The sequence below is a fragment of the Mus caroli genome, unplaced genomic scaffold (assembly GCF_978045245.1).
Source record: "Mus caroli unplaced genomic scaffold, Mus_caroli_1 scaffold_5, whole genome shotgun sequence".
Lineage (NCBI taxonomy): Eukaryota > Metazoa > Chordata > Mammalia > Rodentia > Muridae > Mus > Mus caroli.
Window position 1 is genome coordinate 68,530,922 of NW_028227260.1, and position 18,101 is coordinate 68,549,022.

Sequence of the window (18,101 nt, forward strand, 5' to 3'; positions counted from 1 at the left end):
TCAATCAGAGCTACAATGAGGCTATGGATGTGTCCAGTTGGTAGGGTGCTTCCCTACATCCAACAAGACTGCTTCCATCCTCAGCATCACAATACATCCCAAAAAACAATAACAAAGCTACAGTGAGACACACTTCACATCACAAGGATGACTAGAAAAAAAGGATGGGAACAAGTATTTGTGAGGACATAGAGAACTTCTCTCAGCAAAGGAAACAATAGAGAGCAGGGACAACCTACTACATAGCTAGGAAGAGGGTAAAGTCTAGAAGGACTCAACAACAACAAAACAACCCAATTCAAAGTAAGACCAGAATTTGAATAAACATTCCTTAATAGAAAGCTACAAGTGGACAAGTACATGAACAATATTCAGTGTCTCTATGAAGACAGTGAAAATAAAAACTGCAATCACAAACTACTGCAGGGTTGCTTTTATAAACATAATAATACATGATAAATGCTGGCAAACAAGAGAAAATAAGAATAAAAGAACCCTTACATGTTGTTCGTAAGATTATAAATTGGTATGGACATTTTGGGAAATAGTATGGAAGCTTAAACAAAAATCCCTACAAATAGAATTTACTGTATGGCCTAAGAATTCTACTTCTGGTTACATATTCAAAGGAATTGCTATGTTATTTTAAATTTATTTTTATGTTCCATATTCCATTTCCTGCACCATCCACCCTCCCACTGCTCCACATCCCACACTTCCTCCCCACCCCACCCTGTCTCCATGTGGATGCCCCCAGCTCCCACCCCACCTGACCTCTCAACTCCCTGTGTGACCCCCCCACAGAGAGAGAGAGAGAGAGAGACAGACAGACAGACAGACAGACAGACAGACAGAGATAAACTCAAACTATACAACTTTAGAAAAGAAATTCTGGGGGCTTGAGAGATGGCTCAATTAAGAAAACATATTGTTTCTGCAGAAGGCCTGGGTTGTTTTCCCAGCACCCACTTGTTGGCTTACAGCCATTCATTACTCCAGTGCTAGGGGGATCTGATGCCCTCTAACTTCTGTGAGCACCAGGCATGCATGTAGTGCCCATATATAATGAGGGTTAACACACACACACATATACATATATATGTGTATATATATATATGTATATACACATATACATATATATGTGTATATATATATATATACATATATACACACACACACACATATATATATATATGTATCTAAAAACAAAGTTTTTTTTCAAAAGTTATATATAGATATTTTTTCCCTAGGTCATTATGCTAAGTGACATGACATAGACGAGGTACAGAGAGGTGAACACTGTACAATCTGAGTATAAACAGTGGAATTCATAAAAACATAGAGGAAAAGGGGTTGCAAGAGGTAGATGGGTACCTTCTCCACCCAAGAGGGAGATATGAAAAAGGAAAGAGAGCGAACAAAGGATATAGACTTCAGTTTAGGGTTAGTAAGATGACTCAGGCAAAGGCACTTTCTGCCAAGCTTGAGGACCTGAGTTTGATCTGTAGTACCCGCCTGATAGGAGAAGAGAATCAACTCCCTGCAAGTAGTCCTCTGAAATCCACACCTGTACAGTGGTGTTTGTACATGTGTGCGCATGCTTGCACACACACACACACACACACACACACACACACACAAACACACATGCACACAAATCAAAAAATGAATCAGAAACTTAGTTTTAAAAAGTCTTAATTATATTGTTGTTCCAACTATAGGGTTGCAGACCCCTTTAGCTCCTTGGGTACTTTCTCTAAGTCCTCCACTGGGGGCCCTGTGATCCATCCAATAGCTGACTGTGAGCATCCACTAACCAGTACCCCCCAGAGCTCTTATCTGTAGTTGTATATGTAACAGAAGATGGCCTAGTCAGCCATCATTGGGAAGAAAGGCCCCTTGGTATTGTAAACTTTATATGCCACAGTACAGGGGAACGCCAGGGCCAAGAAGTGGGAGTGGGTGGGTAGGGGAGTGGGTGGGGGCGGAGTTGGGGGACTTTTGGGATAGCATTTGAAATGTAAATGAAGAAAATACCTAATTAAAAAAAGTCTTTATTATAGTAGGGAAATACATTTGGTTATTATATTATATAGTAACCATAATGGATAATAATGTAATATATATTTTAAAGTTGTTAAAATGGACATTTAACATTTTCACCATCAAAATCTTAAGTTGTTGGGATATGTTTAATTAGCTCAATGGAATCTCTGTATAATACACATCTAGAGCAAAACATCATGCCATGATGGGTCCCATAATACATGTATTAATTTAAAAAGACAAAAAAGGAAACGACTATCATAATCCTCATTATATTTCAGTAAGCAAAGTATTATTCAGGTACCTAGAAATTTTGTTTTGTGCATACCACATATAATATAGCATTTCTATTTGTCTAGTCATTTTAACAAAATGTTCTATTCTAATTTTTATAAGAGATAATGTGATACAATATTCTTTTTCTCAAATAAAATATATTTTTGTACAATGGCTGGCATTTCTAACTATACTGACAAGCACAGAGGACCTTGTGGTCATATCTTCACAGTACAAGGGAAGTGAACAGGAAATGAATATTCTTTTGAATGTTGGAGCTGAAAATGTAATCACATCTGAAGAGCCGTATGTGTACATAATGTTTAATATACAAAGCATTTTCTAGCAACTCTTTATACATTTCTCATTTTCTATAGGAATAGGGATTGAACAAAGGGTCCCCCATATGCTAAGCAAGTACTCTATAATCCAATATATTCCTGATGTATTGATCTTGGTAATATCCTTATGGTTGTTAAGACTAGAGTTAGGTCATTTCCTTCCTGTGCTTTCAACATTAAGTGGGGTTGATCTAAGCATCACGGCCAATTAATGGCTAAATTAGATAAGCAGTCTAGATATATTTTTACCTAACTGTTCTGTGTAACAATCATTCTGTTTAATAGACATGATCACATGGTGCTTCATAAATCCAGTAATTTTATATAGCAAAAATAAACTGAAATCATAGAAATACATAAGTACTATTATATCTAAAATTATTGAAAGTGATCTTTTGGTATCTAATTCCAACTTATCTTTTTGTTGTTTCGGAACAAGCCTAGCATTCTTATATGGGATCACATATAACAGTGAATAACCATGATTCCAGGAAGAATTTGTAAAACAGTTTATGGATAGAAATTCTAAGGAGTCCTTTCTTAGCCTGTATATTATAGTACTTTTACACACACACACACACACACACACACACACACACACACATAACAAAAATAAACTGGAAGTGCTGAGTAAATAGGGTTAGGTTAGAGAAAAGCCATGCTACAAATTTCTACTTTAAGTGTGCCATTTTTTTCTAAAGAGAAAGGAAAGAGAAACTCATTAGAATAGCAATAAGAAAATTTTTTGGATTTATTTTTCTTTTAGGTCTCAACTATTGCTGGGACTGGGATCATATAGCATATGATTAAAACCCATTTTAGGAGAGATGGCTGGAGAGATGGCTCAGTGGTTAAGAGCCTTGAATTGGATCTAGTTCCAGAGATTCAAGGCAGGATCCAATGCCTTCTTGGCTTCCATGAGCACTGTGCAAACATAGTACATAGCCATAGATGCAGTCCGAAATACCCATATATAAAAAAATAGGTTTAAAAAATTGTAACATCCATTTTTGTAATTTCTGAGAATATGATGTTGAATAGATGACTTAGCTTAATTGGAAAGAAAAGGGAAATATAACTATTTGGTATCTAGTAAAGAAAAAGTATGCAAAAATCCTTGAATTTGTCAGTCAGTAGCATGCACAAAGAAAATAGCTTCTGTAATGTCTGTGGTACTTAGTTGTTTTTCTGTTAATGTTTTTGTATAGAGCTCTGGGAATTTTGGAAAGAAAAATGTCAAGATGCAGCACATAGTCCCAAACTCACATTTAGATTCTTTTCTCTCCCTTATAAACTACCCCTGTTAAGCAGATTCCTAAGAATAGAGAGAAGCCTATGACTGAAGGTGAAATGGATACATGTGATGTTTCCAAATCATTATGCTCCCCTCAGAAGCCTGTTTCATACCCACTGGGAGAAATGATCAGATACTTTGCTGGAGATCAATACACTAAAACAGTGATTTTTAGTTTTATAGTTTGCCTCTAGGTCTCTGATTTTTTCCCCCCAAAGGGTATTAAGAAAATCTTGCAACATTGATTTGGATTCACTGTAGCTTTTAGCATAAATACAAGTCAAATGGCACGTCTTTTGCTGAGGGGAGAGAAGATATGGTCAGGAAAATAAATCCAAACAAACAATAGAGTATTCTATTCTAGTGGTACAAACCACTGCTTTAGCTCTATGATTGACCACACATAGACTTACAGCTTTCCATTGCATGTATAGTATCAGATAAAGTGAGAAGGAAGAACAAAAATGTTAACACTCAAATTCTAAGACCTTAGAGTGAATATAACTAGAAAACTCATTTAAGTGTTAATATTGACAGTGTGTAGGAGCTGAGACTGAGTTGATGGTTTCCTTGTGTTATAATACACGTTTTTCTAATGCTGAATTCTGTTTTAGAAGAAGCACATATTGCTATTGTAGTCATTAAAAGTTTCAATCGAGGCTTCAGAAGGCCCCAAATAAAGTACATTAGAGTTACTAAGTCCTCAAATATAAACTAAATAGATTTTAGCCAAAAATATCAGTGTATACATACAAAGAGAAGTGTTACAGAATTGTTATAATGGTTTGATATTCTTTATCCAAAATATGTAGGGACTAGAGTGGCTTCACATTTTGGATCCTCTTTTCCTTCAGATTGTGGAACATCTTCATATATATATATATATATATATATATATATATATATATATATATAATAAAGTTGTTGGGAATGGACAGAAGTCTAAATATAATATTCAATTATATTTTACATAAGCTTTCTTCACAGTATCTAGCAGTAATTTTATATAATACCTTAAATAATTTTGTTAGTAAATAAAAATCAGATTTGAGGTGACTGATGACCCAAGTTCAGATCCCATATAAAAAAGCTGTGTGTGGCTGAGTGCGCTTGCAACCCCAACACTCTATGTGAGAAAGCTGGAGACAAGAAGATTTCTGGGGATTTGCTAGCTGCTTGCCTAGCTCTGGTTCAGTGGAGATCTTGTCTGAAAGGAATAAGGTGGAGGAATGTCACAGAACAAAACATTCAAAGTCCCCTTCTTGTCCCTACTTGGGCATGTAAACCTGAATACACATGTATGTATGCACTATACATAAATACAATAAATACACACACAGTTGAAGTTTCCATACTTTCTTTTTACTGAGCTGCATATATTTAAAATACATTCATTTAACCATGGAATCAATGTAGATATATTAATTAGATAGTTTACATTGCTTTGGGGGGGGGGTTAAGCATGGGATATGTTTTATATTTAAAGATCTTAATTCACACTGGCTTATATGTAGTAGTTATTTTAAAAAATGCAATAAACCCTTGGGAACCGATCATTTAAAAGAAAAGCTGGAATCTTGTCTCAACCTTTTATATTTAGTTTTCATCTCCTTTTTTTTTTTTTCAACACATTTTATTAGCTCCACTATAGGCCAGGGGGGGGTTGTGCCTGGGAAGCAGATTTCAGGTATTATTCCTGGCTTCAGTCTGGTCTCTTCTCCATCTGTCTCTGTTTGAGGCCAGCCTCTTAGAAGAGGACCCTGACTCCTCCTTTCACTTGGCCCCTCTCAGCGTTATTATCTTTCTTCCTTCCAGGGACTGGGTAGCTCACAAAAGGGTGCGTTTGCCATCAGTAGAGCAGGGTTTGCATCCCCCTGGATGCACTGAGACTTAGCCTCAGGTTTCTTCCCAGACTGCTGGTTTCTGTGTCACTGCCACCTTAGGAGATCATTAGGTTATCCTCAGTGTTCTTGGCAAGGTGGTTAGGGGTGGTAGGGAGAAGTCTGATGTTCTTTAAGATCAAAGTTATCTTGGCCCTTCCAGAAGCCCTGAGCACAGTAAAGGTCTCCATCACAGCCAGCACAGTGCAGAGTAGCATCCTCATTGCAGATACAGCACCAGGGGAGTTCTTCCTCAGCCTGGGGACCCCCAGTCTCTGCCTTGCAGGGTTGGGCCTGGGATCCTGGAGCTGGTTCCTCAGGAATGTTAAAGCCACTTGTCTCATCCAGGGCAGCTTCTTCAGTGAGCTGCTGTATGACTCTCTGGATGGCTGTCTCTTCATCCTCATCACTGGGTGCTGATCATCCTGGAGGGTCACTCTGCTGTACATAACCAATCTTTTGTCAAGAGCCAGGATCTATTCCTGCCTGGTTTTTCTCCTCCTGTAGCTCAACTGCTGCCTCAGCTAGCAGCTTGTTCTCCTCTTCCTCCAGAGACGGGGTGGCCTGCCCCTGGGAATTTGTGTGCTGGTTTCTTGTAGCTCCCTTGTTGAGGCCATTCTGGAGGGGGAGGGGGGCTGATGCTCTTGGTTGCCAGCTTTCATCAATATCCACCTCAGCTGTCAACTGTGTTAGCAGATACTACATCTGCTGGCCTTGGGTCCTGATATCTGGTGCCTGGTGTGCCAGTCTCAAAGTGTGAAGAAGTGGGACTGTGCCCTGCAATGCTGCAAGCTGATTCTCCATCTCCTGTGTGGAAGGAATGGGGCCCTGGACTTCATCCTTCAGTGTGGCTAGCTGTGCCTCTATCTCTGCTTGTGAGGGTACTGACTTGGGCTTGTTTTCCTGCCAAATCCCTGCTAGGCACTCAGCAATGTCTTTGTCTTTGTGAGTCAGGCCTTGGCTCTAGGAAGTGCTGGGCTTCTTCTTGGCTTCCAAGGCTGCCACACGCTTCTTATAGTTCTGAGGTGGCGATCACTTGGAGGCAGTGTCAGACCTTCTGGTCAGGACTGTGTGGCACTGCTTGCAGACTTTCTGTTGTGTGTTGCCAGCCTGGGGTATCAGAACACTGAAGCTAAGAGAGTCATTACAGAAGGCTCGGCCACAATTCTTACAGCCACACTCTTGAAGAGGGTGAACTGGACAGCACAGCCATAGCACCTGCTCTCCATAGCAGTTCTCAGCTCTGCAGAATCAGTGGGTTAGCCTCGTACCAGCATAGTGCAGGCTAGTCAGACCCTCAGGTCTTTCAGGTCAGCCCAGTCCCACATGCCCATCTGCGCTATCCAGGGGTGGCCCAGCGACAGTTTTCATCTCCTTAAAACTCTTTGTTCTTGGTGGTCTCCTAAGCCATCTTTCTCTACTTGATTATATGTGGAGGTACTGGGAGGAGAAAAAAAGAGTTTGACTTTGGAGCATAAAAAGATAGAAAATTCTATTTTTTTTCTATTTCAGAGTGCATTAAAGTGGAAGAGTATAGAGGCCATAATAAATACCTTAAGAACTAGGGCTTCACATAGCAAGTTTTAATGGAAAAAACAGTGTGAATTAGGGCCTAATAGGTGGATCAGCTCTAAGGAAATGATTCTGAAGAGTTCGTATAGGATCAGAAGGAAATAAAAGCAGTTCAAGGCTGAAGCCAAGGAGAGACCTGGCAGGTGCATATGGGGAATCCGAACTGAGATTTTTACAGGTTTTTTGAAAATCAGTCTTCAAAAACCATTTTATTTCATTTCCACAGTTAGCCAGCGAAGTATCAGCATTATTGGCATTTTATGGCAAGTGAAGCCAAGAGATTAATAAACATGTTTAAGATTTCATGGGAAGTGGGTTGCAAACCTGCAATGTGAATGCTAATTCTCAAACGAGAAACCAAAGTCCAGTTTACTGCTCCAATGACTTACAACTACAGTATTAAAATGTGTTGTACTTTCTTACTAAAAATGTGTTAAAGGTTAATGATTTACTTTAAAATTGAAACACATGTAATATTATTTCTATAATGGCATTCTGATAAGTTTTATGGAACAGGAATAAAAAGTAAGTCTAATTATGAGCAATGACTAGAAAAATGTACTAAAACCCCCAGAAGTATGGGAATGTTATTCAAGATGTTTATTATGCCAATAAAAGGTCAGTTGTCCCATCCTATACCTCAGAGAAGCAATACAAACAAGGGAGTTAAGGGAGAGAGTAAATATGGCATAATAGTATACACTGTAATATATATTTCTTCATTTATGTTTAAATGTGAAAAAGGAATATTATGAATATTGTCCTTTGGTTATGCCATTTGTTAACAACATTATTGTAGTATGAGAAAAGAACTGGGTTCTTTCCAGCTTCTGGCTATTATAAATAAGGCTGCTATGAACATAGTGGAGCATGTGGCCTTATTACAAGTTGGAGCATCTTCTGGGTATATGTCCAGGAGTGGTATTGCTGGATCCTCTGGTAGTATTATATCCAATTTTCTGATGAACTACCAAACTGATTTCCAGAGTGGCTGTACCAGCTTGCAATCCCACCAGCACTGGAGGAGTGTTCCTCTTTCTCCACATCCTCACCAACATCTGCTGTCACCCGAATTTTTGATCTTAGCCATTCTGACTGGTGTGAGGTGGATCTCAGGGTTGTTTTGATTTGCATTTCCCTGATGACTAAGGATGTTGAACATTTCTTTAGGTGTTTCTCAGCCATTCGGCATTCCTCAGTTGAGAATTCCTTGCTTACCTCTGTACCCCATTTTTAATAGGGTTATTTGGTTCTCTGGAGTTTAACTTCTTGAGTTCTTTATATATATTGGATATTAGCCCTCTATTCGATGGACATAGGGTTGGTAAAGATCTTTTCCCAATCTGTTGGTTGCTGTTTTGGCCTATTGACAGTGTCCTTTGCCTTACAGAAGCTTTGCAATTTTATGAGGTCCCATTTGTCAACTCTTGATCTTAGAGCATAAGCTATTCATGTGCTGTTCAGGAAAAATTTCCCCTGTGCCCATGAGCCAAGGCTCTTCCCCACTTTCTTATTTTAAAATCTAATTTTATTTGTAATTCATTTTTTACACTCTCTATTCCTTTTCCCGCTCCTCCCCATCCACCCTCTAACTGCTTCACATCCCACACCTCCTTCCCCACCATACCCCATATCCATGTGTATGCCCCCACCCCCAACCCCACCTGACCTTTAAACTCCCTGGGGCCTCCAGTCTCTTGAGGGTTAGGTGCATCATCTTTGAATGAACATAGACCTGGAAGTCCTCTACTGTATGTGTTAGGGGCCACATATCAGATGGTTTATGCTGTCGATTTGGTGGTCCAGTGTTTGAAAGATCTCAGGGTTCAGATTAATTGAGACTGCTGGTCCTCCTACAGAATCACCCTTCTCTTCAGCTTCTTTCAGTCTTCCCTAATTCAACAACAGGGGTCAGCTGCTTCTGTCCATTAGTTGGGTGCAAATATATGCATCTGACTCTTTCATCTGCTTGTTGGGTCTTTCTGAGGGCAGACATGCTTGGTCCCTTTTTGTGAGTGCTCCATAGCCTCACTAATAGTGTCAGGCCTTGGCACCTCCCCTTGAGCTGGATCCCACTTTGGGCATGTCACTGGACCTTCTTTTCCTCAGGCTCCTCTCCATTTCCATCCCTGTAATTCTTTCAGACAGAAACAGTTATGGGTCAGAGGTGTGACTGTGGGATGGCAACCTCATCCCTGACTTGATGTCTTGTCTTCCTGCTGGAGGTGGGCTCTATAAGTTCCTTCTCCCTACTGTTGAGCATTTCATAAAAGGTCCCTCCCTGGGAGTCCTGGGAGTCTCTCACCTCCCAGGTCTCTGGTGCACTCTGTGTGTGTGTGTGTGTCTCCAAATGTTCAAAGTCCTTAGTGATCAGAGAAATGCATTTCAAAATGACCCTGAGATTCCACCTTATACCAGACAGATTGACTAAGATCAAAACCTCAGGTGACAACACATGTTGGAGAGGATGTGGAGAAAGAGGAACACTCCTCCATTGCTGGTGGGATTGCAAACTGGTACAACCACTCTGGAAATCAATCTGGAGGTTCCTCAGAAAATTGGAAATAGATCTACCTGAAGACTTAGCTATACCACTCTTGGGAATATACCTAAAAGATGGCCCACCATGTCACAGGGCACGTGTTCCACCATGTTTATAGCAGACTTATTTGTGATAGCCAGAAGCTGGAAACAACCTAGATGTCCCACGACAGAAGAATGGATACAGAAAATGTGGTTCAGTTACACAATGGAGTACTACTCAGCTGTTAAGAACAAGGGCATCCTGAGTTTTGAAGGCAAATGGATGGAACGAGAAAATATAATCCTGAGTGAGGTAACTCAGACCCCAAAGGACTGCATGGTATGTACACAGCAATAAGTGAATATTAGCCAAAAAAATCGTACAGAATACTCAAGATACAGTCCACAGAACTCATAAAGGTCAACAAGCTGAAGTGCCTAAGTGAGGATGCCTCAGTCCCACTTGGGAGGGAGAAGAAAGCAACTACAAGTGAGGAGGGAGGGAGGGACGTGGGAGGGAAAGTGGAGGTGGTGGGCAGGCAGTGGGGATAGAGGGGAACCTGATCTGGTATTGGGTGAGGGAAAAGGATTGAAGCCCTGAGGTCCAGCAGAAAGAATGTAAACAGCAACTTCAGGAAATAGGAGGTTGGGGAACCCACCACCCCACATAGTACACCAAATAGATATTTCTTTTTTTTCTTTTTTTTTCTTTTTTTATTTATTAGGTATTTTCTTCATTTACATTTCCAATGCTATACCAAAAGTCCCCCATACCCTCCCACCAACTCCCCTACACACCCACTCCCACTTCTTGGTCCTGGTGTTCCCCTGTACTGAGGAATATAACGTTTGCAAGACCGATGGGCCTCCCTTTCCAATGATGGCTGACTAGGCCATCTTCTGATACATATGGAGCTAGAGATACGAGCTCCCGGGGGTACTGGTTAGCTCATATTGTTGTTCCACCTATAGGGTTGCAGACCCCTTTAGCTCCTTGGGTACTTCCTCTAGCTCCTCCATTGGGGGCCCTGTGATCCATCCAATAGCTGACTGTGAGTATCCACTTCTGTGTTTGGTGGACCCCGGCATAGCCTCACAAGAGATAGCTATATCAGGGTCCTTTCAGCAAAATCTTGCTTGTGTATGCAATGGTGTCAGCATTTGGAGGCTGACTATGGGATGGATACCCAGGTATGGCAGTCTCTAGATGGTCCATCCTTTCGTCTCAGCTCCAAACGTTGTCTCTGTAACTCCTTCCATGGGTGTTTTGTTCCCAATTCTAAGAAGGGGCAAAGTGTCCACATTTTGGTCTTCGTTCTTCTTGAGTTTCATGTGTTTTGCAAATTGTATCTTGTATCTTGGGTATTCTAAGTTTCTGGGCTAATATCCACTTATCAGTGATTACATATCATGGAGTTCTTTTGTGATTGGGTTACCCCACTCAGGATGATGCTCTCCAAGTCCATCCATTTGCCTAGGAATTTCATAAATTTATTCTTTTTAATAGCTGAGTAGTACTCCATTATGTAAATGTACCACATTTTCTGTATCCATTCCTCTGTTGAGGGGCATCTGGGTTCGTTCCAGCTTCTGGCTATTATAAATAAGGCTGCTATGAACATAGTGGAGCATGTGTCCTTCTTACCTGTTGAGACATCTTCTGGATATATGCCCAGGAGAGGTATTGCAGGATCCTACCATAGTACTATGTCCAATTTTCTGTGGAACCACCAGACTGATTTTCCTGTGCCCTCTAGTGAGTCTGGCTAAGGGTTTATCTATCTTGTTGATTTTCTCAAAGAACCAGCTCCTCATTTGGTTGATTCTTTGAATAGTTCTTCTTGTTCCACTTGATTGATTTTGCCCCTGAGTTTGATTATTTCCTGCTGTCTACTCCTCTTGGGTGAATTTGCTTCCTTTTGTTTTAGAGCTTTTAGGTGTGTTGTCAAGCTGCTAGTGTGTGCTCTCTCTAGTTTCTTTTTGGAGGCACTCAGTGCTATGAGTTTTCCTCTTACAAATGCTTTCATTGTGTCCTATAAGTTTGGGTATGTTGTGGCTTCATTTTCATTAAACTCTAAAAAGTCCTTAATTTCTTTCTTTATTCCTTCCTTGTCCAAGTATCATTGAGAAGATTGTTGTTCCGTTTCCACGTGAATGTTGGCTTTCTATTATTTATGTTGTTATTGAAGATCAGCCTTAGTCCATGGTGATCTGATAGGATGCATGGGACAATTTCAATATTTTTGTATCTGCTGAGGCCTGTTTTGTGACCTATTATATTGTCAATTTTGAAGAAGGTACCATGAAGTGCTGAGAAGAATGTATATCCTTTTTTTTTAAAGAATAAAATGTTCTATAGATATCTGTTAAATCCATTTGTTTCATAACTTCTGTTAGTTTCACTGTGTCCCTGTTTAGTTTCTGTTTCCATGATCTGTCCATTGATGAAAGTGGTGTTTTGAAGTCTCCCACTATTATTGTGTGAGGTGCAATATGTGCTTTGAGCTTTACTAAAGTTTCTTTAATGAACGTGGCTACCCTTGCATTTGGAGCATAGATATTCAGAATTGAGAGTTCCTCTTGAAAGATTTTACCTTTGATGAGTATGAAGTGCCCCTCCTTGTCTTTTTTTTTTTTTTGATAACTTTGGGTTGGAAGTTGATTTTATTAGATATTAGAATTGCTACTCCAGCTTGTTTCTTCAGACCATTTGTTTGGAAAATTGTTTTCCAGCCTTTCATTCTGAGGTAGTGTCTGTCTTTTTCCCTGAGATGGGTTTCCTGTAAGCAGCAAAATGTTGGGTCCTGTTTGTGTAGCCAGTGTGTTAGTCTATGTCTTTTTATTGGGAAATTGAGTCAATTAATATTAAGAGATATTAAGGAAAAGTAATTGTTGCTTCCTATTATTTTTTGTTGTTAGAGTTGGAATTCTGTTTTTGTGGCTGTCTTCTTTCAGGTTTGTTGAATGATTACTTTCTTGCTTTTTCTAGGGCATGGCTTCCATCCTTGTATTGTTTTTTTTTTTTTTTCTGTTATTATCCTTTGAAGGGCTGGATTCGTGGAAAGATAATGTGTGAATTTGGTTTTGTTGTGGAATACTTTGGTTTCTCCATCTATGGTAATTGGAAGTTTGGCTGGGTATAGTAGCCTGGGCTAGCATTTGTTTTCTCTTAGTGTCTGTATAACATCTGTCCAGGATATTCTGTCTCTGGTGAAAAGTCTGGTGTAATTCTGATAGGCCTGCCTTTATATGTTACTTGACCATTTTCCCTTACTGCTTTTAATATTCTATTTTTATTTAGTGCATTTGTTGTTCTGATTATTATGTGTCAGGAGAAATTTCTTTTCTGGTCCAGTCTATTTGGAGTTCTGTAGGCTTCTTGTATGTTCATGGGCATAGGTTTTCATTAGGTTTGGGAAGTTTTCTTCTATAATTTTGTTGAAGATATTTGCTGGCCCTCTGAGTTGAAAATCTTCATTCTCATCTACTCCTAGATTTGTTCTTCTCATTGTGTCCTGGATTTCCTGGATGTTTTGAGTTAGGATCTTTTTGCATTTTGCATTTTCTTTGATTGTTTTGCTGATGTTCTCTATGGAATCTTCTGCACCCAAGATTCTCTCTTCCTTCTCTTGTATTCTTTTGCTGATGCTCGGATCTATGGTTTCAGATTTCTTTCCTAGGATTTCTATCTCCAGCATTATCTCACTTTGGGTTTTCTTCATTGTGTCTACTTCCCTTTTTAGGTCTAGTATGGTTTTGTTCATTTCCATCACCTATTTGGATGTGTTTTCCTGGTTTTCTTTAAGTACTTGTAACTCTTTAGCTATGTTCTCCTGTATTTCTTTAAGTGAGCTATTAAAGTCCTTCCTGATGTCCTCTACCATCATCATGTGATATGCTTTTAAATTCGGGTCTAGCTTTTTGGGTGTGTTGGGGTGCCCAGTACTGGGCGTGGTGGGAGTGCTGGGTTCTGATGATGGTGGGTGGTCTTGGTTTCTGTTAGTAAGATTCTTATGTTTGGCTTTCACCATCTGATAATCTCTGGAGTTAGTTGTTATAGTTGTCTCTGGTTAGAGATTGTTCCTCCCGTGATTCTGTTAGTCTCTATCAGCAGACCTGGGAGACTAGCTCTCTCCTCTGTGTTTCAGTGGTCAGGGTACTCTCTGCAGGCAAGCTCTCCTCTTGCAGGGAAGGTGCACAGATATCTGGTGTTTGGACCTGCCTCCTGGCAGAAGATAAAGGCCCGAAACAGGGCCTGTCCCATAAGCTGTGTCACTTCGGCCTGTCCCAGAAGCTGTTAGCTTCTGTAGTCCACACTCTCACCTATGCAGACTAGTCTCAGAGGGGTCCAGGAGCCAAGGTGGCTCCCCCAGGTGCTCCGACAAGGCCCTCCTGGATGGGGCAGACACCTCTCCTCTGGCAGGGAAGGTGCCTGGATGTCTGGAGTCAGAAATGGGGTCTGCCTCAGAAGTTGTGTGGCTTCCACCTGTTCCAGAAGCTGTTAGCTTCTGTACTCCACCCAAATAGAAATTTCTAATGTGTGACGTGAAGTTCAAAAAGTTCATTTTTGGATGCATTCAGTTCATGCTTTAATATTTGAAGTATTATTAATTATTTGGCAATTTCATGTATATATAATACACATACATATACATGTAAAACATATTCCAATTACCGATTACCTTCTCCCTCTATCCTGATTTAACTTGTTCCTATCCTGTCAGTCTTCCCACAATGATATCTTTTGTTTTGTTCTGGGACACCTTTAGTTTAACCATATCTTTGCGTGACCATTGCATTGGAATCATGAAATGGAACACAGTTGAAGTCACTGATTCCTCCTCTCCTTGAATTTATTTGTAGCATCTAGTTCATCAGTGAGGGCTAGGGCCACCCATAGTCTCCTTTCCATCCATGTCAGTCTATTGATGGGTCCATTCTTATGCAGACCCTGTGTAGGTATCTGCAACTGCTGTGACTTTGTGATTGCAATGTCTGTGTGTTGACAATGTAGTTTATTTTTAAAAGATGAAATATATCTGAAATTCAAAGAGAGAATCAAATTTCTGTATTTACAATAACTGAACATCCTCTCAGGAGATACCATGAGGTTATCATGAGAAACATATTCTGTTCCCATTTCCTTTTAAAGAAGTCATATTTCTAAGCAGATTAGGATCAGAATATAGCAAATTACCAAGTCAGTTTTCTTCCTGCTCTACTAGCAAAATATAAGATAACAATGTGCAGAATTTCATCTGTAAAGATGACACTACGAACTTTCTGGCATCAGGCCAGGCCCACGATTTGTTTTGCTACAAGGAGAACAGATATGTGTGAAGCCACTTTCTTCTAGAATACCACTTGACAAAGCACAGGCTGGTTAGACCCCTGGCTTAATATGTAGAGAATTCCGTGTGGTTGGACCCATAAACAACTGCCCTAATAAATCACAGCACTAGGTCACTAAAGATGTGGTAGAATGCAGACAAGATTCACAAAGCTATAGCAAAGCCTCCTTAGTACTTTGCCATTTCAAAAGCTCTGACTATGTTTGTGAACATGTAAATTATATAAGATCTATCTCTTCTAAGTTGAGAGTCCTAAACAACAAATGAAGTAGGATTAACTGTTGCTTCTAAATTATAGAATAGCTCTAATTGTATTTCCCTTGTCTGTAGGTTGGTACGTTGAAGATTGAAGGTGAACACTGCTGCCAACAATAACCATTGTACACAGCTCAAGTCTTCTATTTAGTAACAAGGAAATTTTTGCTTCACCTTGCTAGTGTTTACATATCAAGTGTATGGAGAATAGAGGAAAGGAATAGTGAGGTAGAGACAATACCAAGGTAATTTGGGATTAAAACACATTTTTTTAAACGAATTAGAATGGGTATTTAAAAGCACCCTTGGTTGTTTGGGGGCTCTTGTTGTTCTTCTCTGTTCAGTACTTATATTTTTCGTTGGTGTTTATTTCAAGCCCCTAAGAGTCCAAAAGAAGCAAACACAGGGAATCCATTAGCCTTTGAACTTGATACTCCATTTGTTAGAAATGCATGGAAAAGAAAGAACAAAATAATAACCTGAAATTTATTAAATACCTACTATGTGAAAAGCACTATGTAATCATAGTATTTTCTTCATCATCTGGTTTCATCCTGAACCTTTATGTTCCAACTTCTCTATTAAAACTATTGTCACCAATGTTGTCAACATCTTTCTCATTGAATTCAGCTGGATGAAGCATACACTTTCCACTGGGTTTCCTAAATTGTTAAGATAAATGCAGAGCTGCTAACAGCTATCTTTGCTATTCCAGATGTAAAACATGTTTAAAGGAGGCATAGAAGAAAAAGTCCTAATGACATCACCTATGCCCCAAGGTTAAGTAATGTTCAAAGCTATCTGCATTGAGGTCTTCAATAAACCTTCCTTTATTTCATATATATATATATATATATATATATATATATATATATATACATACATACATACCAGTTTAGACCAACACTCTATCACTTGGAACTAATGGAGTCCTAATACTAAGGATCTCTATATCTATGCTTTCAGCCTGCATATATTTCCTGAGCTTAAGATGCATATCTCAGAGTGCTTATAGTTGTCTCTTGAATTTCCCAAAGGTGCCTGTAGCTCCAACCTGTCTAAAACCACACATATTCCTCCCTTGATCACTATCTCAGTGAACACTACAACAGCTTGCCAGAAACCTGGGTGGCTTCCTTGACATCGTTGTCTTCTTTCAATCACACAACCAATCTTTAATGTTTCCATTTACTAAGTAATCTGCCTGCTAGTCTCCATTTCTGCTCTTCTAATTTATTCACCCTCGGTCCTTTTGGTGATGATATAGCTTTCTCTGTTTTGTTTTTGGCCATTTCAGTCCATTTTCTCCCTCCTTTATCCATTTTTAATTAAAATTTTCCATAGCATTGTAGTATTTATGCTCATTGTAATTGAAATAACACAGAACTACATAAATAGTAACTTCACAGTCTATTTCATTTGTACTCAAACCCTTTCAACCCGAAATTTTCAGTATTTTGTTTGATGTTGCTTCTTTCTATGACTGTTTTTGTGCAAACATTTTGATGGATTAAAAGATCCTCCCCTTTTTTTCTGAAGATGGAAACATACACATCACCCTGGAATTTGCTCTTTTAAAAAGTCCAGTAGTAGAAAGAACACTGTCAGTCCTTCAGATCTACATATAGTTTCATAATTGTCCAACAGCCAATAGCATGGCTATATATCATAATGTAATCATTTACTAATTTATTTTAGTTGTTAAAATGATTCCTCCTTTTGGTGTTGCAATATCCTTGTATTTTATAGGATGCATCTAACCATGAGTTCTAGGCCAAAAGTATTCTGATATTTAATTTGATTAATATACAAAGTGATTGTAGCAACCTATATTTTCTCTACCAAAACATGCTTTCTATCTCTTAATTAGTATATGTTATTATGTAATGAAGATGCTGCCAGACTGTTTAGCTCTGGGGAGAAAAGTGGCATGCTATGCATGTTTTATTTTTAGATTGAAATTTTATTTATTATTTATTTTAAATTTGTTAGAAATGTAAGCTAAAAATGAAAAGATACAAAAAAAAATGGACATTAAGCCAGCTTCCTCTAACACCTGTTGCAAAAACTTGATTTTTCTTGATGAGAAACACTTTATGTCCCAGATTTTCACATTTAAACCAGCTTCTCAGTAATGGACATTTAGGTGATTTTCAGTCCTATGATATTACAAATAGTACAGCAAAGACGATCTTTTTTGAGAAATGATCTTCCATGTGTGAGTATATCTAGAAATAGATCTATTAGACCTGCTGGATCAGATTATGTGCATTTAGTATTTAAAGACACGAGTCATATAATCTATTCTTGGCATTGATCATGTGCTTCTCCATTGCCTTTAGGAGTTTCTGAGCTCCATAAAATGGATTCCAGAGTCCTGAATGATCTAGTCATATCAGACAGCTCATTTATCATCAGTTCCCCTTTGGATCTATACTCTACTCACACAAGCTTCCTATTCCTTTTTAAAGAAATAGGGCTGGTTTAATTTTTGGTAATTTTATACACAAGCATTACATGTACATCACTCCTGTTCCCTTTTCTCCCCTTCAGCTCCTCCCCT

At 39.1% G+C, this 18,101-nt stretch overlaps 1 protein-coding gene and 1 pseudogene across 5 annotated transcripts in view; both read right to left on the reverse strand.

Moving 5' to 3' along the window:
* The window catches only part of Eda (ectodysplasin A), a 407,507-nt gene that overhangs the window by 64,004 nt on the left and 325,402 nt on the right, over positions 1-18,101 (reverse strand). The gene's annotated exons all lie outside the window — the stretch shown is intronic.
* LOC110286505 (abscission/NoCut checkpoint regulator pseudogene) lies at positions 5,919-7,066 on the reverse strand (annotated as a pseudogene).